The sequence below is a fragment of the Hypanus sabinus genome, chromosome 5, assembly GCF_030144855.1.
Source record: "Hypanus sabinus isolate sHypSab1 chromosome 5, sHypSab1.hap1, whole genome shotgun sequence".
NCBI classification, from domain to species: domain Eukaryota; kingdom Metazoa; phylum Chordata; class Chondrichthyes; order Myliobatiformes; family Dasyatidae; genus Hypanus; species Hypanus sabinus.
The window spans coordinates 140,503,001-140,530,483 of NC_082710.1; positions in this window are offsets into that span (position 1 = coordinate 140,503,001).

Sequence of the window (27,483 nt, forward strand, 5' to 3'; positions counted from 1 at the left end):
CATTCCTGGTTGGCTCAAGCACAAGCTGTTCCAAAAATACATCCCTTAGACACTCCACAAACTCCCTATCCTGGGGTCCAGCACCTACCTGATTCTCCCAGTCCACCTGCATGTTGAAATCTCCCATAACGACTGCATTACCTTTAGCACATGCCAATGTTAACTCCCTAATCAACTTGTACCCAATATCCACGCTACTGTTTGGGGGCCTGTACACAACACCCATTAGGGTCTTTTTACCCTTACTGTTCCTCAGCTCAATCCACACAGACTCTACTTCCCCGTTCCCAAGTCACCTCTTGCTAAGGACTGAATCTCATTCCTCACCAACAGGGCCACCCCACCCCCTCTTCCCATATTTCTGTCTCTACGATAGCACGTATACCCTGGTACACTCAATTCCCAGGCCTGATCCCCTTGCAGCCATGTCTCCATTATCCCAACAATATCGTAGTTCCCCATTTTCATCTGAGCTTCAAGCTCATCTGTCTTATTTCTGACACTACGCGCATTCAAGTATAGAATTCTTAGCCCATTCCTCCTCTCTTTGCTTAAAACACTGTCTACTGTACCTAACCCAGCTCCTTGAACTTCCATCGGGCAAATTGCACCCTGAATTTTGATGACCTTCTCAAGATCACCCAAACCTTGTACACATTTAACCCCATGCACCTTCTGGATCTGGATCCCTGCCCCCTGCACATCTAGTTTAAACCCCCCCGAGCAGCACTGGCAAATACTCCTGCAAGAATGTTAGTACCCCTCCGGTTCAGATGTAGACCATCCCTTCGAAACAGATCCCACTGTCCCTGGAACAAAGACCAATTATCCAAAAACCTGAACCCTTCCTTCCTGCACCATGCTCTCAGCCTCGTATTAATGTGCATAATCATTCTATTCTTCGCCTCACTCACACGTGGCACAGGTAGCAATCCCGAGATTGTCACCCTGGAGGTCCTGCCTTTCAGCTTCAATCCTAACTCTCTGAACTCTCTAAGCAGGACCCCCTCACTCACCTTACCTACATCGTTTGTCCCTACATGGACCACTACATCTGGGTTCATGCCCTCGTTCTCAAGAATAGCCTGCACCCGATCTGAGATGTCCCGGACCCTGGCACCAGGGAGGCAACATACCATCCGAGACTCCCGATCTGCCCCACAAAATCTCCTATCTGCCCTCCCGACTATAGAATCCCCTAAAACTATCGCTCTCTTCTCTTCCCTCCTCCCCTTCCTAGTTGAGGGTTCAACCTCTGTGCCAGAGGCAGGACCACTACAACTCATTCCTGGTAGGTCATCCCCATCAACAGTATCCAGTACGGTATACTTATTGTTAATGGGAATGGCCGCAGAGGCGCTCTGCTCTCTCTGCCTGCTCCCCTTGCCTCTCTGGACCATCACCCATCTGCCTACTTCTTGGTTTTTTGGTGTGACTACCTCCTGATAACTCCTATCTATCTCTGCCTCTGCCTCCCGAATGATCCGTAGTTCATCCAGCTCCTGCTCCAACTCCCTAACTCGGTCTGATAGGAGCTGCAGCTGGACGCACCTTTTGCAGGTGTGGTCATCAGGGACAACTGTGTTGACCCTGACCTCCCACATACTGCATACGTAGCACACCACTGCTCTGACTGTCTCCCCCATACCTGAACTGGATTAATAGAATAAGTCTAAAAAGCACCTAGCGACCTTACCTTCTTCCCCTCAGCGAGCAATCAAACAGGCTTACTGAAGTCCCCTTACGCCGAAGCCCACTTAGCCAAAGCCCAGCACTCTGCTTCCACGGACTCTGCTGCCCGCTCTGAAAAGAAGTCCTGCCTTTTAAAGTGCGCGCTCGACGCTGACATCACTCGCGCCTGCGCAGTTCCCCCTCCTCCACAGGTATTGACCAGGTAGGCTTAAATCCTACGTACACGGTCGAATTCTCTGAGCTCCCAGCTGAATCACAAGCTGTAACTTGCTCCCGATTCAAAAAGTCATTGGGTATATTCAAAGCAGAGTTTAATAGGTACTCAATTCGTAAGGGCATCAAAGATTATGGAGGGAAGGCAGGAGAATGGGTTTGGGAGGGGAAAAAAGATCAGCCACGATAGAATGGAGGAGCAGACTCATTGGACTGAATGGTCTAATTCTGCTCCTATGTCTTGTAGTTTTATGGAATTGGTGGAGCAAGATCTGGCAGATGAATCCTGGTGAGAGGAGGGAATTAATAGGCAGATGAGGGAAGGAGGATTGTGTTAATGATGCAAGAAGCTGAGAGGTAGTAGGTGTAAGTTGCAAAAGTCTGAAAAAAGTGGAATCCACCAGTAGTGACTATCGGATAAAGAGAAGGAGGAAGGGAAGGGAACCAGACAGAGGAGTATGCAGATGATGGGCAGGCAAAAAGGGTGGGGGAAGTAAAAGATGGGGTGTCAATAGAGTCAGGAGGAAGCAGCGGGTTGGAAAATGACAAAGAAAATTTGCCATCAATAGTTAGGAAGATTCCTTCTCATTCTCTTTCTAAACAGGATTAGAAACAACATAATGCACAACTACCTCAGAACACCAGAAATCTGGGAGGGCACTCAGCCCCTGAAGCCTGCCCCACCTTCAATGTGAACACGGCTGATCTATTATGGCTTCAACTCTTTGATCTTTGAAAAATTTACCTCCCTCCACCTTAAAATTTTTAACTGCCTCTGGAAGCCTGCATCCATCACTATGCACCCTCATTATCCGGAACATGCCTGATTCTCACTAACGAGGAAGGAAAGGAGCCTGAAAATGCACACTTAATGCTTTAGGAATAGCTTCCTCTCCTCTGGCATCAGATTTCTGAACAGTCCATGAACTCAGGAGCAAGACCTCACTCTTTTGCACTACTTTTTTATTTACTTCTTATTGTAATTTATAGTAAGTTTTATGTCTCTTACCGCAATGTTGCCACAAAACAAATTTCATAACATACAGTATGCCCGTGATTACACTGGACAACAAAGATTTTGCTTCCTGAATACTTTTTAGTGTACTTTTTAGGGCTGCAGATCATGAAAATCACCATGGAACTTCCCTACCACGTACCATCTTTTGAAATGATCTATATTTCAATTCATAATAATTCAAGTCAATTAAAATGTTGCCTGCAATGTAAGCTGAAAAGTTTTCTATCTTGTCCAGGCAGGGTGGATGGTACATGGCAGGACAGATTTTAAAAGGGACAAATTTCAGGGACTGAATACAAATGAAAATCATTAACAAGGTATTTTTAGCTTAGTTGAAATATTGCAAAGTGTGAGTACCGCTATACAACAAATTGCATTCAATTCAATAAAAGTTATTTTTTTTTTCTTCAAATTTTCCAATGTGATGCAAGTAGTCTGAAATTATATTTGTGTTCGGCTTTAAGTAGTCATAAAGAAAACATTTCCAAGAAGCAACATTTTCAAAAAAAATTGTTGCTTAGTGTAATGAAGATGAATCGGAATCTGATTCTACACTGTATTACTGTACTTCTCAATATGTGACTCTTGCATGTATTGGAGGAAAATTATAACATTCTGCATTAAAGCCTATTTGTACATGGAAAAATTTATTTAGAAATTGGCTCAGTTATCTTAAAAAGATGAATTGATTTAATGGGAATGCAAGGCCAGAATTTATTGTCCGCTCTGAATTACCCTTGAGAAGGTGATTTTGTTCCTCTTTTTTGAACCAGAGCAGCTCTGTTGATGGAGGCATGACCTTGGGGATGACATTCCTAGATTTAGTGTCAGTGATGATGTAGGAATGACAAAGTGTTTCCAAGTGTTTACGTGTCTAACCTGGAGAGAAAGCTGCAGTACTGGTGTTTCCAATAACTCTAGCATAACTGATGTGTAATGAATCAAGGCAATCTGAACTTGTTCGTACTCCACCAGGGAGATAAGGACTGAATATTAAAAATGCCAGACAGTTCTGTCTTTGATAGTGTCAGATTTTTCTTGAATCTTGTTAAGTGTAAGCTTAACAATGGCTAATCATTTTTATTTATCCACGTATGACTGATTGAAAATGATTGACTGACTCCCTGTGACAAATGATTAGCACTAAATAATTGATTGACAATACTCAAAAGTGTTATGGGAAGTGATTCTTGTAGTTGGATAGATGCCAGAAGCTGTTTTGTGCTCCTTCTGAAGTGTGACTAGCTTTGAACATAACATACGTATTTGATATTGATTGCTTACTTTGAGAAATTCAGAACAATGGCAGTTCTGAATAAAATGGAGGAAACAGTGCAAAGCAATGTGAAGAGTGAAAGCAAAAGTAATCTTCACTTCTGATTAGAATCAGCTTCTCTTTGCTTGTTTTATGACCCAATATATACACATCATCTTTCACAGCAATAAAACACTGTGGATGATTATACATTGTTACTATGTGATTGAAATAGACTTAACTGGCTGTTGCTGAAAGGGTGGAACTTGCTCCCAGTCAAAATAATACAGAATCTTTTGAGCTCACTAGACCCCTTTGAAGAAGTTTGAAGCTCTGAACTGTCCTGGTGAAGGGTCTCGGTCTGAAATGTTGACTGCTTATTCCTCTTCATGAATGCTGCCTGACCTGCTGAGTTCCTCCAGCATTTTGTGTGTGCGTTGCTCGAGATTTCCAGCATTTGCAGACTCCCTTATGTTTACAACTTTCAAAGCAACCTCTCTGTTTCTACCCTCCAGTTTTATCTCATGAAGCATTATTTTTGGCCAGACTCTAGTTGCTTGCCTTCTTGTTAACACAAGCAGTCTTTTTTCTTCACATTTGAGCTGGTAGATAATTATCCATTGACAACTGTGAACTGCAGGGGATTCAGATGCTCCTCTCTCTATAACTGTGATGAAGGCACACATCTCATCCTTGGGCGTAGATAGCAGTTCTGGTGCAAGATGCGTCCAAATTGGTACTCGTTTTGTAAAATGTTTTACACCCCTTGAATTCTCACTCTGATTCATTCACATTTGCCAAATGCAGAAACTCTCATTGACTATCACAATCATGGCAAGGTGGAAATAATTGTTCAAATAATTTTCAAAAAGAGTTAAGATTATTTATTTAATGTGAATATCATTTTATGTTGAGAAAATAAAAGGGATATTACTTTAAGAACATGCAAATATGTGTAGTTAGAAGTTCTGAGAATCAGTGTGCAAGGTATTTTCTTATAGTATTGGGCATTGACTTGTAAGGGCTTGCATTCAATCTTCAGCACGTGATTGATTGCTCATGCCTGCCAGAATAACTGGAAGGGGGCAGTACAAGTTGTATTCATTCACCAAAGTTACTGATGCATGAACATTATAGTGTTTATGTTTCATTTATCTCCCCTTTTCAGGGGTAATACAAAATTTTGGGAGGCAATGCCGGGATTGGGTGTGCAGGTAGACCATTTCCTTGCTAGATTGAGTTCACCCAAGCCACACCCAACCTTTTCTTAATTGCCTAGAGCCCCAACAGAGTGAGGGAGCTGATTGAGGTAGGTGAAGCTGAGAGGTAATGGAGCAGAGCATGCACTTGAGGCACTCCAATCAGCAGCTGGTAATCTTACAGCCACCACAATAACTCACACCACTGCCAAGGGGAAAAGAAAATGGATGTGCTTAGGAATCTCCAAGAAAAAATAGCGAGAAAGAGTGTGAATTACCTAAATACAAGCTGGTAGAACTCAATAGCTTCCTTCAGCTCCCAGGCGAGGGCATACAGTAGCCAAGAAAACACAGTTATTTCTCATATCCCTAGTAAGTCACCATCTGGGAAGAGAGGAGTTGGGAAATTTGGAGGACAGAGGCACGTCTGAAGTTCTGCTGGTAAAAACAAGTTAAACTAGTTAGTGGTTGCTACAGCTGTTGTAGCTGACGAAATGGAGGAAGAAAACAGAGAAATTATAGTAACCACAGTTCAGTACAAAGGTCAACTCCTAACAGGATGAACTCATGCAATCTACAGTGGTTAGTTCAGGAGAAATTGTCCCACCAGCATGGTGCAAAGAGTTTAAAATATATGGTCAGATCGGTGAGCCCAGTCAGAAAGACCCTAAGAATATAAGACATAGGAGCAGAATTGGGCCATTAAGCCCATCGAATCTGCTCTGCCATTCCATCATAGCTGATCCCATATCCCTGCCTTCTTGCCATATCCTTTGATGATCTGACCAATCTGGAAACAATCAACTTCCACCTTAAATATACACATGGCCTACACTGCAGTCTCTGGCAGAGCAGTCCACAGATTTACACCTCGCTGTCCAAAAAAAAATACTCCTTGCCTCTATTCTAAAGAATTTCCCCTCAGTTTTGATGCTGTGCCTTCTAGTTCTACATAACCCCACCATAGGAATTATCTTCTCCACATTCACCCTATCTAGTCCTTTCAACATCTGGTAGGTTTCAATGAAAGGCCCATGCATTTCTTCTAAATTCCAGTGAGTACAGGCCCAAAGCTGTCAAATGCTTCTCATATGTTAACCCTGTTGCGACCCATTTCCTGGCACATCCGAACTGACTCACAATTAGATAGCCTACGGGGATTTGCGAGCACAGAGCTTTGGAGCCTCTGCGCCACGGGGGGCAGGTTGAGGGAGGCTTAAAAGTGAGGCTGAGGATTTCGAATAAAGTTTTTCCTTCGACTGCAGTTACCGACTCCGTGTCGTAATTTTAGCGCTGCGTGTAGCACACCGCTACAATTGGTGACCCCGACGGTCCAAACGATTTTTGGACCAGAAATGACCGACGCCGCCTCTGTTCATGCGGTTTCGTTGAAATTGCCGGGTTTCTGGACACAGCGACCGAACCTATGGTTCCAGCAAGCCGAAGCCCAATTCCACGTTCGCCGGATCACCTCAGAAGACACCCGCTACTACTACGTGCTGAGCTCCCTCGACCAGGACACAGCGGCGCAGGTCGCGGAGTTCGTACAGTCGCCTCCGGCAGACGGCAAGTATACGGAATTCAAAGCCCTGCTCCTCAGGACTTTCAGACTCTCACGGCGTGAGCGGGCTGCCCGTTTACTGCACCTGGATGGCTTGGGAGACAGATCTCCATCGGCTTTAATGAATGAGATGTTGTCTCTCGCCGACGGACACACACCCTGCCTCATGTTTGAGCAGGCATTCCTGGAGCAGCTGTCCGAGGACATACGCCTGCTGCTGTCCGATGCGGATTTCAGTGACCCCCGGAAGGTGGCAGCCCGGGCGGACTTGCTGTGGAACGCCAAAAAGGTGAGCAGGGCGTCCATCGCACAGATCTCCCAGCCACGCTCCCGGCAGCAAACCAGTCCAGGCCCGGCCGCAGAGCCCGCCAACCCCCGGCCCAATGAACACTGGTGCTTCTACCACCAGCGGTGGGGCGCAGAAGCCCGCCGTTGTTGCCCGCCCTGCAAGTTCCCGGGAAACGCCAGGGCCAGCCGCCGCTGATGGCTATGGCGGCTGGCCATCGGGATAGCCTCCTGTATGTGTGGGATAGAAGGTCGGGATGTCAGTTTTTGGTCGATACTGGGGCTGAGATCAGCGTTTTACCTCCGACGAGTTACGACACCCGCAGCAGGGCACCGGGTCCCCCCCTGAGGGCCGTGAATGGCAGCACAGTAAGGACCTATGGCACCCGTCAGGTGCAGCTACAGTTCGGCTCCAGCCAGTTCACGTGGGACTTCACACTGGCCGCCGTAGCCCAACCGCTTCTGGGTGCGGATTTTTTGCGAGCTCACAGCCTACTGGTCGATCTGCCCAGGAAGAGACTGGTACATGCTGAGACCTTTCAGACGTTCTCCCTGGGTGCAGCCCAGTTGCCAGCCCCTCACCTCGGCTCCATCACGCTGTCCGACAATGACTTCACCAGGGTCCTGGCGGATTTCCCATCGGTTCTGGCACCGCAGTTCACAGCGGCCATGCCCAGGCACGGCGTACAGCACCACATCCCGACCCAGGGACCACCCCTCCACGCCCGCGCTTGGCGGCTTCCCCCGGACAAGCTCCGACTGGCGAAGGAGGAGTTCCAGAGGATGGAGGAATTGGGGATCATCCGGCGGTCCGACAGCCCATGGGCCTCCCCCCTGCACATGGTGCCAAAAGCGACGGGAGGCTGGAGACCGTGCGGCGACTACCGCAGGCTGAACGAGGCTACCACACCGGACCGCTACCCTGTGCCGCACATTCAGGACTTTGCAGCAAACCTGCACGGCGCACGGATCTTCTCCAAGGTAGACCTCGTCCGAGGGTACCATCAAATCCCGATGCATCCTGACGACGTTCCCAAAATGGCTCTTATCACCCCGTTTGGCCTTTTCGAGTTCCTCCGCATGCCGTTCGGCCTAAAGAATGCTGCACAGACATTCCAGCGGTTAATGGACGCGGTGGGACGGGACCTGGACTTCGCGTACATCTATTTGGATGACATCCTCATAGCCAGCAGCAGTTGTCAGGAGCATCTGTCCCACCTCTGTCAACTCTGCGCCCGACTGAGTGAGTACGGTCTTACAATCAACCCCGCCAAATGCCAGTTCGGACTCGATACCATTGACTTCCTGGGCCACAGGATTACTAAAGATGGGGCAACCCCTCTGCCCGCTAAGGTAGATGCGGTCCGCCACTTTCCCCGACCCACCACGATCAAAGGCCTTCAGGAATTCATAGGTATGGTCAATTTCTACCGCTGCTTCCTCCCTTCAGCTGCCCGGATCATGCGCCCCCTGTTCGTCCTGATGTCGGGTCCGAGCAAGGACATTACCTGGGACGAGGAGTCCGCCGCCGCTTTCGTTCAAACGAAGGAAGCTTTGGCGAACGCCGCAATGCTAGTACATCCCAGAATGGACGCCCCTACCGCCCTCACAGTGAACGCATCTAACACGGCAGTCGGTGGGGTGCTGGAACAACTCATCGCAGGTCGCTGGCAACCCCTGGCATTTTTCAGCAAACACCTGCGGCCACCCGAGCTCAAGTACAGTGCTTTCGACCGGGAACTGTTGGCGCTCTACCTGGCAATCCGGCATTTCAGGTACTTCCTAGAAGGTCGGCCCTTCACTGCGTTCACGGACCACAAACCGCTTACCTTTGCATTTACGAAAGCGACCCCTGGTCGTCCCACCAGCAACGCCACCGGCCCTACATCTCTGAATACACGACGGATGTCCGGCACGTCTCGGGTAAGGACAATGTCGTGGTGGATGCGCTCTCTCGCCCTACCGTTCATGCCCTTTCCCAAGGGGTAGACTTTGAGGCACTGGCAGAGGCGCAGCAGGCGGATGAGGAGATTCCGAGTTACAGAACCGCAGTCTCCGGTTTGCAGCTCCAAGACCTCCCCGTGGGCCCGGGTGAGAGGACCCTACTCTGTGACGTCGCCACCGGCCAGCCCCGTCCCGTCGTCCCGACAGCCTGGCGGTGCCGTGTTTTCGACTCCATTCATAACTTGGCGCATCCCTCCATCCGGACAACTGTCCGGATGGTTTCCAGCAGGTTCGTTTGGCACGGACTCCGCAAACAGGTCAGTGAATGGGCCAAAACGTGCATGCACTGCCAGACGGCCAAGGTGCAGCGGCACACCAAAGCCCCACCGCAGCAGTTCCATCTCGCCCACCGGCGTTTCGACCACATTCATGTGGATATCGTGGGTCCCCTGCCAGTGTCGCGAGGAGCGCGGCACCTCCTGACTATCGTGGACTGGTTCACAAGATGGCCAGAGGCGGTCCCGCTCACCGACACCACCTCCGAATCTTGCGCCTGAGCCCTGATCACCACCTGGATATCTCGCTTTGGTGTACCGGCCCACATTACCTCCGACAGAGGCGCCCAGTTCACCTCCAGCCTGTGGTCAGCTATGGCCAGCCTTTTGGGGACTCAGCTGCACCACACCACTGCCTACCACCCACAGTCGAACGGGCTAGTGGAGCTTTTCCACCGTCACCTGAAGTCGGCCCTCATGGCCCGCCTGAGAGGAGCCAACTGGGCGGACGAGCTTCCCTGGGTCCTACTCGGCATCCGCACAGCGCCCAAGGACGACCTGCACGCCTCGTCGGCCGAGTTGGTATAAAGCACGCCCCTGGTCGTCCCCGGGGAGTTCCTACCAGCCCCACGGGGGCAAGAGGAAGATCCCGCAGCAGTCCTGGGCAGACTACGCGAGAAGCTCGGTAACCTGGCCCTCATACCCACTTCACAGCACGGACGGCACCCGACCTGCGTACCCAAAGACCTACAGAACTGTAAGTTTGTGTTTGTACGAAGGGGCGGGCATCGGCCACCGCTGCAGCGGCCATACGAGGGGCCGCTTATGGTGCTCCGGAACAACGGGTCCACGTTCGTGCTGGATGTTGGGGGGAAAGAGGAGGTTTTCACGGTGGACCGCCTCAAACCAGCCCATGTGGACCTGGCGCAACCGGCCGAGTTTCCGGCACCTCGGCGCAGAGGCCGACCTCCCAAGCAGGTTCTGGCCCAGACTGTGGACATTGGGGGGTGTATCGCCGGTTCTGGGGGGGGTTTATGTGGCGACCCATTTCCTGGCACATCCGAACCGGCTCACAATTAGATAGCCTATGGGGGTTTGCAAGCACAGAGCTTTGGAGCCTCTGCACCACGGGGGGCAGGTTGAGGGAGGCTTAAAAGTGAGGCTGAGGATTTCAAATAAAGTTTTTCCTTCGACTGCAGTTACCGACTCCGTGTCGTAACTTTAGCGCTGCGTGTAGCACACCGCTACAACCCCTTCATTACTGGAATCATTCTCAAGAACCTCCTCTGGACTCTCTCCAATGACAACATATCCTTTCTGAGATATGAAGCCCAAAACTGTTGACAATACTCCAAGTGCAGCCTGACCAGTATCTTATAAAGGCTCAGCATCATCTCCTTGCTTTTGTATTCTATTCCCCTTGAAATAAATGCCAGCATTGCATTTGCCTTCTTTACCACAGACTCAACCTGTAAATCAACCTTCTGAAAGTCTTGCACAAAGACTCCCAAGTCCCTCTGAACCTCTAATGTTTGAACCTTCTCTCCATTTAGATAATAGTCTGCACTATTGTTCCTTTTACTAAAATGCATTATCATACATTTCTAAATGCTGTATTCCATCTGCCAAGTTATTGCCTATTCTTCCAATTTTTCTAAGTCCTGCTGCAATTGCATTGCTTCCGCAGCACTACCTACCCCTCCACCTACCCTCTATGACCGTTAAGAAGGAAAAATTACTGTGACCAACAGCAGATCTGTAGAGGTAGCATTAGGAAGACAAATAAGAAGAGGAACTATGTGCCCTCTTTCAAACCGATCACTTGGACAGAGACACATTAAGAAACTTGGGAGAAGCAGATTAACAGCCTCTTACAGCCACTTGGGCTGTGATTCCCAGACTTCTCACAACCATTCATTCTTCACATTGGCGCCTCAAATCAGGCATAGGAAGTAGACCTGTATCAAGAGCAAGATGGCAAATTGAGAGTCATAGCCTATGGTTCACGAACACTGATGAATGCGGAAATAAGCTACCACCTACATGTGAGAGAATGGAACTCCTTGCCTTGAAGAGGGCAATTACTGAAAAATTTAGGGATTTGCACTCTGACATTCAGAGTTTACATTGACAACAACCCCCTGACATATGTTTTGACTACAACAAAGTTGAATGCAACCAGCTATCGATGGGTTTCTGAACTGACCAGTTTTTACTTCACTATCTGTTATCACCCGGAAAAGAAATGTTGATGCTGACTCATTGTCCCGAATGCTGGTAGCCATGGAAACAACTATGAACGAGTGCACGGAAGAAATCTCATCCGATTCAACGGGAGCCACAGTGCAGGTCATTGGAATGCAGCAAAGTGCAGACATACCCTGGTCCATGGCAGTATCTGCCCCGTTAGAAGCAGTAAATGTTGACTTTGTGAACAAGTCTGTATCACCACTGTCCAGGAGAGAGATTTGGAAAGCACAGGAAGAGGATGGTAACATCAAAACGGCAATCAACCTTGTAGGCTCAGGTACAAAACCTACTTTTCAACAAATACACACATTAAGCAAGCAAACCAGGTACTCTCTGCGAGATTGAGATAAATTAGGATGGCATCCCTCATCAGTAAACTACCCAACAAACACAATTAGGGCTACCTGAGAAGTTCAAGTGTACAGTCCTGAAAGAGCTACATGATAAAATGAGGCATGAAGGTCTTAATCGCACAACAGCTCTGGTAAGAGAGATTTTTTCTGGCCTCACATGCAGAGGGACATTGGCACCTTGAGCTAAGAGTCTGTACCTGTCTCAAGCAAAAGAAGCCATGTTGGGAAACAGGGATAAGAACATCATGACAGCGCAGCCATTTGAACTCGTGTCTTCACCTGGACAAGTGCAAGGGTGGATAGGAGTACACTCTGGTGATTATTGACCATTTTACACGATTTGCACAGGCATAAGGCACAAGCTCAAAGTCAGGAAAAACTTGCTGAGTGTCTTTTCAATGACTTTGCTCTGAAGTTTGGGTTCCTATCACAAATACACCATGACCAAGGGCCCAAATTTGGGAACCAACTCTTCAGGTAACTGAGAAAACATAGTGGCGTGGCCAAATCAAGGCCTACACTGTACCAGCCTGAGGGAAATGGACAAGAACTACACTGGGAAATGGATGAGTTGAGAGGTTCAACCAGACCCTTCTGCAATTGTTGAAAACAATAACAGGAAGACAAAAGGGGAATTAATTGGAAAGAGTCATTAAAAAAGATGGTCTATGCTTACAACTGTACAAGGTTGGAAATAACAGGATTTTCTCCGTTCTACTTTCTCTTCAGTAGATTGTCAAGGTTGCCCATAGATATAGTCTTTGGTTTGAACACTGACAACTCACAGTTAATGTTGGAAAGATGGAAAAGAAGCATGCAAGAAGCCCATCAGATTACCAAGGAGTTTATGCAAAAGGTCTTGGGGAAAAATAAAAGAAATCATGACAGCAGATTGAGATTTACAGAGTTACAACATGAGAATCATGTGTTAGTAAAGAATTTGACACTCGCAGAGGTCCAGAAAAGCTTCGAAACACGTGGACAGACTGCATCCATATTGTTGTACAAAATGATTGGGAGACTGCGTAAATCTATGAAGTAAAACCTGAACAAGAAAAAGAAAGATGTAGAGTACTACATCACAATCTTCTCATGCCACGTGAACACCTGCCTTTGGATGATGAACCACAAATGAATACTGCAGCAAAGCAAAACTGTCTGCCAAAACCGAGCACCTGGGTTTGTCCACTAAAGGAAGAGAAGAGAGTGAACCAGCCAGCGAGAATGAAGATGAATATTACTAGCAAGTTGAATGTCACCAACCTCACAGTAGCAAGGACTGCAATCGTGTTGAGGTAGAGCCTCTACAACCTGCTGAGCAGCAAATGAGGGTTGAGGGTTCAAAATACTTCTACTGACAAATGCCTGAGAATGAACAGTGGTTGAGCTTACCTGCGCGTGAACCCTGTACTTTTGTCTGAACCAAGTGACCCAAGTGATTTTCCTGCACATGAACCAGTACCAGTTCTTGTATTTACTCCTGTGAATGATGAGCCAAAGAACCAGATGGAACAAAGACATGGGAACTCAAAGTTTCCTCAGAGAGAACGATAACCACCAAAACCCTTTACTTACGATGAGGTTGGGAGTCTCACGACATACAGTCTGTTGACTGTGGACTTCATCAGTATCAGGCTTTGCCTTATAATTATGTAATGTCAATACCTCCATGAATACCTGTGCCTCAGTTCCCACATCAACTATGATTTGCCTACTAGAAAGCAAAGGAATGTTTCATACAAGGAAAGTAGTGATTGCACGACTAACACTGAGAGTAGATATCAGGACAATATCTACTTTTGAGTGGGAGTGTGTAGAAGGTTCAAATCTGTTCAGTTTAGTTATAAATAGCTGTTCAAATAATTTTTAAAAAGAGTTAGAATAGTTTATTTAATCTGAATATCATTTCACATCAAGAAAAAAATAGACATATTACTTTAAGAACATGCAAGTGCATTCAGTTGAACATTTGAGAATCTGGGGGCAAGGTTTTCTCATATAGTATTGAGCTTTGAATCTGTCATTGACTTGTAAGGGCTTGCATTCAATCTTCAGTATGCAATTGATTGTTCATGCCTGCCAGGATGCCTAGAGAGGGGCAGTACAGGTACTCCTTCCCCAAAGTTACTGATGCATGACAATCACTGCGTTTATGTTTCATTTGTCTCACCTTTTCAGGTGTACTACACAATCAGGCAGTGTTTCAAAGTCTGTTTCTCCGAATATGTTGTTTCAAACTATTTCCCCTTTATATTGAAAACAATAACTGGGGGAAAATGATCAAAGCAGATAAAAATTGGGTAATATTTCAGCCCTTTGTCAAAATTTTCACCAGGCTGTGGATCTTCTGTTTCAGATCTCCAGCCTTCAAAGTGTTCATCCTTGTGACAGAATGTGTTTTGCCATTCACACTGCTTTCCTGCGACACCAAATGCTCCAATATCTCCCTTGAACATCCCAACAATAGCCACCTGAAGTGTTCATTTTTATATCTGAGATTCATTATCTGTTAAGAGTATGTTTCAGGTCACAAAAATCCCCACCAGATGTACTTTGACAATTTCAGCATGGATCCTACTCTGTAATAGTCCAGCCTACTCTTTTCATAGTTCCTCACCTGCAGTTAATTTCACTTCCACCGCATCTTCCTCTGTAAATGCTGGAGTTGAGTTTATTGTGATAAGCACCAATATGGTGAGGTGCAAAGAAAAGCTTACTTACATAGAACATAAATTAACCACAATAGTGAGACAAGGATTGCGCAAAAGAAGACATTAACACAAAAACAACGCACAGAGCCCAGCCTGTGGAAGTATAAGAATTTTGTAGTTCTCCATTTCTGAGTTAGGATTAGGGTTGTGCAAGCTAGCTCAATAACCTGATGGTTTAGGGAAGTAGTGTTACTGAACCTGATGGTGAAGGACTTCAGCCTTCTTTCTGCCAGACAGTCGCATGAAGAAGAGGGCAAGGTCTGGATCCTTCACTGGACAACAAAGATGTTGTTTCCTTTGTACTACTGGTCATGAAAATCACCATGAAATTTCCCTATCACGCACCATTTAAAAAAAAATATTTCAATTCATAATTCAAGTCAATTAAAATGTTGCCTACAGTGTAAGCTGGAAAGTTTCCCATCTTGTCCAGGCATGCTTGGACATGCAGCTGCTGCCTGGCAGGACAGGTTTAGTAATAATTATTGGGTTCAGGAATGTAAGGATGGAATTTGTTATCACCATGCACAAAAATTTCTATGAAGGATTTTGATATTTGAGACAGATGCTTCCCAGAATAACTGATGCCAAGATTAAGGAAAGCATTTTTGTTGGTCCACAAATCAAATAGGTCATCAAAGACAGGCAATTTGAAGAATTTCTAGTGGGACCAGAGAAAATCACATGGAAGGCATTCAAGGAAGTTGTTGAAATTTTTCTCGGCATCTACAGAGTACCAAACTACATGCAGCTGGTTGAAAGCATGCTTCAAACATATAAAACCATGAAATGCAGCATGTCACCAAAGATTCATTTTCTGCATTTCCATTTAGACTTCTTCCCTGCAAATCATGGTGCCGTTAGTGATGAGTACAGTGAAAGGTTGTGGTCATGGAGAAAATATACCAGGGCTACTGGAATCCTAATTCCTATGTGATACAAGTAGTCTGAAATTATTTTTGTGTTCATCTTCAAGCAGTCTATCATGAACAAAAAAAAATTCTGAGGAAGCAACACTTTTGAAAACATTTGATGTAATAAATGCTGCCTCCTTGAAGCAGCTTCTTTTGTAGCTGTACCTTTGATGGACCTTAGTTTCCTTTCATTCCAGTTATCTTCAGTACATTCTCTTTAAGTCCAAACTGTTGCATTCAGTTAATTTCCAACAATTAAGCTTTGCTCAGTCAGCTGAGAATCTTATGAATAGGAAGCAAGTGTCTCTGAGGCTGAAAATGTTGTGGATTTACTTCTTTGCCTTTCGTTTCCTCTGTTGTACATTGCTGGTCATCAATTTTCCCTCTGTAAAAGCCCTCTCAGATTATTCCATCTTAGTGTTACTTAAGTTATCAGAGATAGTTCTTTTTATTGCTGTTTATTACATTAGATTGTATTGTATTAGTTTGTTATTGTCATATTTCTAAGATACCATAAAAAGCATATGTTTTGCATGCCATCCAGACAGATCATGCAATATATAGTTAGATCAAGGAGAATCCAGAAAAACAGAATTCAACATAAAGTGGTTAGTTACAGAGAATGTGTAGTGCAGGCAGACACATGAAATGCAAGGCGCATGATGAGGTAGACTGGCAGATAGAGTTCAGGAGTTCATTTTTTTAACATACAAGAGGCCCATTCAAGTGTTTGACAACAGTGTAATAGAAGTTGTCCCTGGTTGTATGTAGTCTCCAGATTTTGTATCTTCTGCCTGATGACAGGGGCGAAGAACAGGACCATTGGCCTATTGAGGACCATTCAGCATGGACATTAACCCTAATGGAGTCATAAGTGGTTGCAAATTCTGCAATCCAAAGCCACAAGCAATCTGCTGAAGGAACTCAATGGGTCAGGTAACTTTTATGAGCGGGAAGGAACTATTGAGATTTTGGGTTGAAGCAATGCATCAGAGTTTTGAACAAAAACGTCAGCAGATACTGCTCAACCCACTGAGTTCCTCCATCGGCTTGTTTGCAACCTTTCAGTAATCACATTTTCCTCTGCCCAGAATCTCATGTATACCCCTCTGGATATCACAAACTATGCACCCAGTACAGCCCATAGCTCACACATTGTTGGTATGTGGGAGAAATCTAGAGCACTTTGAAAAAACCCGCACAGTCACAGGGAGAATGTGGAATCTCCATACAGACAGCACCAGAGGGCAGGATTGATCCCGAGTTGCAGGAGCTGTGCAACAGCATCTCTACTCTTTGTGCTACTGTGCTGCCTTGTCTTTGGTTTTGATCCATTACTCCTTTCTTCTGTACATTTCATAGCTGGATGCACAAGCATTTATCCTAATTAAAAGGCTCATCAGCTACTTGAAAGGTGCAACAGGAAGATTATTAGAAGATATTTAGGATTAGCTGGTTTATCCTTGCTGCTAACAGATTTGCATGCTTCGTACATACGTAACAGACAGGAGCTGAAGTAGGCTGTCTGAAACATCGATCATCTGTGAACATCAGCGCAGATCTTCAGCCTTAGTTCCATCCTCCTGCACTTCCCCCACATCCCTTGATTCCTTTAGCATCCAGAAATCCAGCACCGCAAAGTCTCTGCAACTAGTCCTGAGTGAATTCACCACCCTCTGAGAGAAGCAATCCATTTAATGCCTGTCCTAAGCAATGCATGCCTATTCTGAGAATGTGGTTTCACACTCGCAGCCAGAGGAAACACAGTCAAGCCCTGTCCTACTTTATGTAAAATTTATTAAGATTTCCTTTAATTCCTCTAACTTTGAAAGATTACAGGTTTAGACTACACAATTATTCCTGATACAGCAAGCCCATCATCCCAGGAGCTCCAAGTCTGGTGAACTCTTGCTATACTCCCTCTGTGGAAATTACATTCCTTCTTAAACAGGGAGACAAGATCTACACATCATACCCAACGATAGACAGCAGACCTGTCCAATCCTCTCCACCACCATCCTCCTGCATCTGGTGAACCAGATCCTCACACTCAACAATTTCTCTTTGGTTCCTCTGTCTTTCTCCAAACTCATGGTGTAACCACATTCACCCACATGGGCCCCAGCTATATCAGCCTTTTCATTGACTATGTGGAATAGTCCATGTTCCAATCCTTCCCTAGTAATGCTTCACATATCTTTCTGTGCTGCATTGACAACTGCATTGGTGCTGCTTTATGCACACATGCTGAGCACGTCAATTCCATCAAAAGATTGCCTCCAACTCCTACACTGCCCTTGAATTCACTTGGTCCATTTCTGACACTTCTCTGCCCTTTCTTGATCTATCTGTCTCCATCTCTGGAGACAAGCTGTCCACTGATATCTTTTATAAGCCTTACAACACCCATGACTATCTTAACTATGTCTCTTCCCAACCCGTCTCCTGTAAAATGCTATTCCCTTTACTCAGTTCCTTCATTTCTGCCGCATCTGTTCCCAAGATGAAGCCTTCTTTTGCCGGGCATCAGAGATGTCCTCCTTCTTCGCAGAAGAGGGTTTCACTTCCTCCCTCATTGATGATGTTCTCACCTGTTTCTCCTTCATTTCTCTAACATCTGCTCTTACCTCATCTTCCCACCACGTTAACAGAGATAGTCTTCCTCCTGTCCATATCTGCCATCCCATGTGCCTCCAGCACATCATTCTCCATAACTTTTGCCAACTTCATCCGCACTCTACAAACAAAGATATCTTTACCTGCATTGCTATATGGGTACAGCGTGATCCTATGCAGAGTGTAGAGCACAGCTCAACATTGTAGAAGATTGAGAGGTGATCTCATTGAAGTATCCAGTAAGTCTGAGTACTGAAAGATCTGGATGGAGTGGACAGGGAGGTGGGTATATCCATCAGTTTGGAAGTCTAGGATCGCAAGGTACAGCCTCTGAATATAAGAAATCCATTTAGAATGATGATTACTAATTATTTCATCCAGTGGGTATTGAATCTGTCAAATTTGTTGCCACAGAGAGCTGTTGAGGTTGAGACATTGGGCATAATTAAGGCAGAGATTGATAAGTTCTTGATTGGTAAGGGGTAAAGATTATAGGGAGAAGACAGGAAGAAAGTCCTGCAAAATTTCTGCCATGAGGAGCAGACTCAATGAGCCAAATGGTCTAATTCTGCTCCCCTATTTTATGGCCTTAGTGTCTATAACATTAAATAACTCTGTAAATGGAAAACTCATACTTCAAAGATCCAATGTTGGTAACTGCAGGAATACTTAAACAGAAATAGGAAGCATAACATGCAGCTTATGTAATATTGCCTGTGTATATCCTGAAGGATTGTAGCATGTGAACAATTATTTTCTGTAAATATTCCAGTAATAATTTAAAAGAAGCTTCCAGAAAAAATTCTCCCTTTCTCCCTCTCTGTTCACTCTCACTTGTTCCTGCTCTCTCTCTCCATCTATCCATCTATCTTTGTATAACAGACACCGAACAGAAAAAAATATACATGTATACATGCTTCTTGATATTAGTTTTCTTCCCACACTGAAGGCAGATTTATTGATATAGACAGGAGCTGTAACCATAGTGCCGACTGAAAGAAAAGAATAAAAATGTTAAAACTGAAGAACTGCCTTGGATTTTACAAAGGGTGCTAACTATTATTTGGATGAATGCCAAAACATTTTTTTCCCTTCCAGAGCTGCATGATTTAAATTAAATTCTAGGAAACCAATAGACAATCTGACCTTTAATTAAAAATATGATGGAGAATGGATTTCAGCCAGTCATTTCCACTCTTTGCACAGGCTCTGCAGGAGACTGTAGCTGCAGTCGGGGAAGGTTTTACGGAAATGTTGGTGTCCGTACCTCCCCATACAAAGGAACAGTCTATTCATCACTTCCAGGCCCTCTCTGCTTTCAGTGCAACTTTGTCACTTTTTCCAATCTCTATATCACTTTGACTAAGTATCTCCACTGGTCACAGGTTCTGGGCAGAGCTTTAAGCTCAGCAATATCTTCCAAAGTACACACATCCAGCTGGAACCACACTTCAATCATTTCATTCCTCCTGCATTAAAACGGTGAGATTGATGGCATGAGTCTTTTGCAATCACCTTGTCCATTCACAGTACTCACAGACATCCCATCTGTCAATCATGCTAAATTGCACGGATGTTAGGAACACAGGTGTGTGCTTTTTATTTCTAAGAATAAATGTGATGGTAGGGCTAAATTATTAGGTGAAAAACCACAGCTTGGGAGAGCAAAGTGGATGAAGCTGATTTATCAAGAGATTTAACTATTTATTTTAATCTTTTGGTTTTGATTAAACAATTGCCTTATCTCATTGATTATGGTCCAAAATCCTGACTTTGCAATATTGTACAATATTAATCTCAAATTTCAATAGGGACTGGTGAATTTATGGAGCTTAAATTAGTTTGCATGGAGGAATTTCATTGATATAAAATCCAATCTTGCTCCAGGACAAAATGATGGACTGATTTATACCTTCTCAAACCGGATCAAGGATGACATTCTTCCACTAAAATTATCTGGGTTCTAAAATTTCTGATGAGGCCAATGTGGAACCTGCAGATGGAGGTGCCTGATTGAGAGGACCGGTGATATGTTTGGCAGGCGGTGTACTTTTCCTGTTGTTTATGTTTTGCCTCTGTCTGCTTGTGATGGTGTCACAGAGTTACAGAACATTGCAGCAGAGCAACAGGTCCTTCAGCCCATCTAGTCTGTACCCAAATTCTTATTCTGTCCAGTCCTTTTGACCTGCACCTGGACCACAGCCTTCCATACCCCTCCCATCCAAGTACTTATCCAAACTTCTCATGAATGTGGAAATCGAGCCCACGTCCACTGCTTCTGCTGGCAACCCATTCCACACTCGCACAAGTGATGAAGTTCCCCCTCAGGTTCCCCCTAAATATTTAATCTTTCACACTTAACCTATAACTTCTAGTTCTTGTCTCACCCAATCTCAATGGAAAAATTGTGCTTGCATTTACCTTAAATATGCTCAGAATTTTGTACGTATATCTCTATCAAATCTCCCTTGTTTTCCTAAACTCCAGGGAATAAAGTCCAAGCCTATTCAACTTTTTCCTGTAACACAGGTCCTCATGTCCTGGCAGCATTCTTTAAAATCTTCTCTGTACTCTTTCAATCTTATTGATATAATTCCTGTAAGCAGATGACCAGAATTGGACACAATGCTCCAAATTTTGCCTCACCAAGGTCATATACAACTTCAGCATAACATTCCAACTCCTGTACTCAACACTCAATAATTATGAAGGCCAACGTGCCGAAAGCACTTCCAAGCCCTTTATTAGTGCTGTATTGTTCTATGACTCTATCACACTACCTGTGATAGAGTCATAGAACAATACACCACTAATAAAGGCCCTTCAGTCCTATTGGTCCAAGCCAACCATGGTGTTAACACATCTACTCCCAATTTCCCACATCCCTCTAAGCTCCAAACTTCTATGTACATATGCAATGTACGTAAATGATGCTATTTTATCTGGTTAACTAGCAGCTTATTCCTTATATTCACTATCCACTGCTTCAAAAGAATGCCATGAAAGAGCATTGTCCCTTGAGAGCATTCCTAGATCCTTTCCTGGCTCTCGCTGTTTGGTAAAGATTTAACTATTAGCTTTATCTGTCACGTGTATATTGAAACAGACAGAGAAATATGTCATTTGAGTTAATTGGCAAGGATTGTTCTGGGCAGCCCACACGAGTCGCCAAACATTCAGTGAAAACATAGTATATCCACAACTTCTTTCCACATCTTTGGAACGTGGGAGGAAACTGGAGCACCTGGATGAAGCCCACAGGGAGTATGTACAAGCAGTGGAAATGGAACCACAATCTGTGATCACTGGTGCTGTTAAGTTATCTTTGTAATTTCATCCTGAACCTGAAATCAGACCATAGTGTCAATTTCAGTATCCTAAAGTTAGGGCATGCCATTGATGTGGCTTGTCAACTGTAGCCAACCCAGTTTGACCTCAACATTGGTTTGGAGAACCTTGCTGGGTATCTGCCCAGTGACTTAAGTGCCCTGCCTTAGGTTTCAGAAGCATGCAGGGCTAGGTTCAGTATTGTTTGATGGACCATTGATTTAGTACAGGGTAATTTTCCTTTGACTTTATCCCCAGACCCATTCTGATACGGTGAAAATGTGACCATGCTGCCAGAGGAAAGTTTTGTGCAGTGAGACAGGTGGGGAATTCTAATTTAGCAGATGTTAAATGTCAGGCACATTCTCTTGGGTTTCAATAAATGAGTTGGCAATGGCCCTGTGGTCTTTACACACATACACACACACACAAACCATATATTGTCGCTCTTTCTTTTAATTAATATGTTCTTTTGGGTTTCTTGTTTTGTGGCTGAGTATAAGAAGACAAAGCAAAAGGTTGTATAAAGTATACACACTTTGATAATAAATATACTTTGAACTTTGATGATTGAGGGTGGAATAATTTGAGATGACATTTATTGAACAGTATTAAGTTTTCTAAAAATTATTAGCACTCCATCACTAAATCTTTTTAAAATGTTCATTTCTTTCAAGGTGTAGCACAGTAACAGGCCTTGTCTGCCCAATGACCCCACCACCACCAGCACCCAATGACACCCATGTGACCAATTAACCTACTAATCTGTATATTTTTCCAGTGTGTGAGAAAACCTGAGCACTTGCAGGAATCTGCCATGGTCAAGGGGGAAGCATGGAAACTCTGAACAGACAATGTGGAATTAAACCTGGGTTGCTTACACTGTATTAGTGTTACACTAGCTGCAATGCTACTGTGAGGTAAGCATCCTGGTGAGAAAGCTCTGATTAAACATACGTGATAACAATCCTTACTTGATGCTTCTCTGCATTCGGATTGGGTCTGTTGTAGATTCACTGGATAACATCACAGCTTGTATGTTGTGATGGAGCAGATGCAAAATAATTCTGAATATCTGGTTCATGAATAGAAAAAGTCCGGAGGGATAGAAGCCAAACACAGGCAAATGGGACTACCTCAGATAGATATTGTTGTCAGCATGGATGAGTTGAGCCAAAGGGCCTGTTTACTCTATGATTTGAAGGATATATCACAATTTATTCTTGAGTTATGTAGTCAAAGGCTTTTGTAAGTCAACAGTGGCTGTCTACCATGGTTTGTGCTATCCCTACATTTCTGATGTTGTGATATGATGAAGACATGTCCACTGTGCCTTGAGATAGATAGAATCCACATTGTAACCGAGGGTGCAACCATTTAACCATTATCAAGAGGAAGTTAGGGAATACCCTGGCACCAATTTTCACAGCATTTATACTCTGAGTATATATAAATATTCTAGCATGAATTTCCCTGCTTCATAACTCTTTATTTTTTTAAACTCCATGTACCTATATAAGAGTCTCTTAAAAGACCCTATTGTATCCACCTCCAATTCTGTCACTGGCAGTGCATTCCATGCACCCACCACTCTATGTGAAAAACTTGCCCCTGGCATCTCCTCGGTACCTACTTCTAAGCACCTTAAGACTATACCCCCTTCTGTTAACCATTTCAGCCCTGGGAAAGAGCCTCCGGCTATCCACACAATCAATGCCTCTCATCATTTTATACACCTCTATAAAGTCACCTCTCATCCTCCGTCGCTCCAAGGAAAAAGGTCAACTTCATTCAACCTATTCTCATAAGGCATGCTTATGACATTAAAATTGAACTTGAACGATTACTATTGTGTATATTGTTCTTCTATAATTTATTAGTAATTATTATTATTATTATTATTATTATTATTATTATTATTATTATTATTATTATTATTATTATTATTATATTTATTATTTTGTTGCTAATTATGTTTTTAACTGTTGTTGCTGTAATGAAATAATTCCCCACTTGGAATCGATGAAGTGCTTATTATTATTATATTAGACTCAAATATACTGAAGGATGATGGCTGGATTTTTACCTACATTGTCACTTATATCTGCAACACATTTTATATAGATTTATTTTTTCTGGAGGCAGGGACACCGATGTGATATCTCTAACTTCTCACAACTACATGGGGTGGAAGCAGTAAACAGCTCAGAATAAGGATGCAAAGCTTTTCAGCATGCAAGCACCAATATACTTTAAAAATTATGGTGGAACACCTCACCCTGCTGAGAAACTACTGTTATCCTTCTTCCCCTTGTAAACCACAGGCTGTGTCCACTGAGTCCTGATGCATTCAAGGCAATACTGGATAACTACATGAGGGAAAAGCTAATAGACTGGTCATGCTTAGAAGTTAAACAATATCAGTGCAATCTCTCTACTTAATGGAATACTGTATATAAATGTGACCTTCACATTGATTACTTGTTAATTAACTCTAGCTGTCAAAAGGTGCAGTGATCCGGGCCTTCCACTAACATGCAAACTATTTTATTTTTCACAGGCATTAAGAAATGCCTGCATATTCAAACAAGTGAAAATCTTTAAACGTCTGTGACGAGTGTGTGTGTGTGTGTGTGTGTGTGTGTGTGTGTGTGTGTGTGTGTGTGTGTGTGTGTGTGTGTGTGTGTGTGTGTGTGAGAGAGAGAGAGAGTGTGCATGTGTGGGTCAATATGTATGTATGTCTGAGTATGAGTTTGTTTGTACATGCATGTGAATATGTGTGTGGGTGAGTGTGTGTGGGGTGTGTGTGCGTGCAAATGTGCACAGGTGTACGCACATCTGCGCAGAAACCACATTGTTGTACTACCTATCCAATATTGAAAGCGGATCTAGAGGAGATGGTTCCAATAGTAGAAGAACCTAGGACAACAGGGCACAGACTCAGAATACAGGGGTGTCCCTTTAGAACAGAGATCAGGAGGAATTTCTTTAGCCAGATGGTGGTGAATTAGTACAATTCAATGCCACAGACAGCCATGGAAGCTAAGCCATTTGGTATATTTAAAGCAGAGGTTGATTTGTTCTTGATTAGTAAGGATATTAAAGGATAACAGGAAGAAGATAAGATAATGATTCAGAGAGATATTAAATCAACCACGATTGAATAGTAAGTCAGACTTGATTGGCTGAGTAGCCTAATTCAGCTCCTATGTCTTATGGTGTTATGATAAAAGTCATTGTTGAATTATTTACTGAACCCCAATAGAATATGCCCTACATTTAGCATCGGCTAATTATCAAAACATACAGATGAATCTATTGTTGTGTTAAAGACCAACACAGTCTGTGGGCTGTGTGGGGGGGGCTGCCCACAAATGACAACATGCTTCCATTGCCAACATAGCATGCCCTCAACTTACTGACCCTTAGTAATCCATACGTCCTTGGACTGTGGGAGGAAAATAGAGCACCTGGAGGAAACCCATGTGGTCACTGGGAGATGGTACAAATTCCTTACAGACTGTGGTGAGAATTGAATCCCACTGTCTGGTGTTGTAAATCATAATGCTAACTGCTGCACAATCATGCCTTAGAAATACTTGTAAGTTACCTTGATGAGGTGAAGAGGGTAGTTTGAATGGAGAGGGAATACCAATGCGTGGAGTAGGTATGTACTTTTCTGCTAAACATGGTTAAAAGAGTTAATTTCATATTATTTTATATCTGTTTTTTTCAGTTGACACATCAATCTGGTATCACACTTTCAGGGACTTATCAGCTCCTATGACTGTGGTTCAATCCTGACTTCCAGTGCAATCTGTGTGGAGCTTAAACATTCTTTCACAGATTTCCTCTGTGTCCTCTGATTTCCTCCCACACCCCTAATCTGTTAATAAGCTAATTGGCCACTATAAATTGTTCCCTGTTATGCCAAAGAGGGATAGAATGTGGGTTATTGATGGGAAGGTATGGAGATATATTGTTTTGGTATGATTAATGTAAAAATGTGTGTTTGATAATCAGCAGGGACTGTTTCCATGGTTTACCTTTATGACGAGAGCACTTTTCACTGTATGAGAGCACAGTTCCATTTCTACCTTTCCCTGTAAATCAGCTTCTCTCCCGAGCAGTTTACAAATCTCAGTGAAATTGGTCCTGCGATGATAGCTTAAAGCACATTGATGGAGCTCTCACTCAAGACTCTCGCTCACACTCGTAAATGCTGGCAGTGAAAGAACAATCAAGTGGGAAAAGTGATGACAAACTAAAATCAAAGGCACAAACCCAGCAGCCAACTCTTTAATATCCACAGACTGTAAAGAACGTTTAGAGTGATGGAGTAATAGAAACACGCAGCACAGAAATAGGCCTTTCGGCCCCACTCATCGATGCCAACCATGATGCCGATCTACGTTATTCCTATTTTCATTCACTAAACCCATATCTCTCTACTCCATTCCCATCTGTGTACTTCCCCAAATGCCTTTTAAATGCTGTAATTGTATCTGACTCTACCACCTCTTCTGGCAGCTTGTTCCATGTATGTAACTACTAGCCTTGATGTAGAAAACCTGGCCTTAAAATCTCATTTAAGAATCTCTGTCTCACTTTAAACATGTGTTCTTTAGTATTAGACACCCTAACCCTAGTAACATATAGAAAACCTACAGCACAATACAGGCCCTTGGACACTCAAAGCTGTGCCAAACACGTCTTTACCTTAGCAATTACCAAGGGTTGCCCATAGCCCTCTATTTTTCTAAGCTCCATGTGCCTGTTCAGGAGTCTCTTAAAAGACCCTATCGTATCCACCTCCACCACCATCACCAGCAGCCCATTTGACACACTGACCACTCTCTGCGTAAAAAAAAAATTACCCTTGACATCTCCTCTGTACCTGCTTCCAAGCACCTTAAAATTGTGCCCACTCATGCTAGCCAATTCAGCCCTGGGAAAAAGCCTCTGACTATCTACACGATTAATGCCTCTCATAATTTTGTACACCTTTATCAGGTCACCTCTCAACTTCCGTCACTCCAAGGAAAAAAGGTCAAGTTCACTCAACCTGCTCTCATAAGGCAAGCTCCCCAATCCAGGCAACATCCTTGCAAATCTCCTCTGCACCCTTTCTATTGTTTCCACATCCTTCCTGTAGTGAGTCGACCAGAACTGAGCCCAGTACTCCAAGTGGGGTCTGATCAGGGTCCTATATAGCTGCAACATTACCTCTCAGCTCCTAAACTCAATTCCACGACTGATGGACCAATGCACCGTACGCCTTCTTAACCACAGAGTCAACCTGTGAAGCAGCTTTGAGTGGTCTATGGACTCGGACCCCAAGATCCCTCTGATCCTCCACACTGCCAAGTGTCTTACCATTAATACTATATTCTGCCATCATATTTGAACTACCATTTTGTAGTCAATACCTCTCATATTCCTATAAATTATCTATGCCCTTTAGTATCTCCATGCACTTGGATGGTGGGGTGGAGATGCATCTCTACCAAAGGAGGTGTAAGGCACTAGGTAGTCCTTCCCTCCACTAATCTGCAGGTTAACCTTGGGTAAGATGTTGCATCTGCTTAGCGGCCACCCAACTCCCGATCAGGGTCACATGCAGCCATGGGAGCAGGTGGTGCATGGTCGTATGAGCAGCTGATGCATATCATAAGTCCTGGTTATGCGGTAACTGACACCATGCAGACAAGCTCTGAAGAGTATTGATGATGGCTGGGGTCACCCGTCTTGTAAAGACACTGCTCAGAGGAAGGTAACAACTGTAGAAAAGTTTGCCAAGAATAATCATGGTCATGGATAAGACCATGATCACCCACGTCATGTGACACAGCACATGATGATGAAGATGA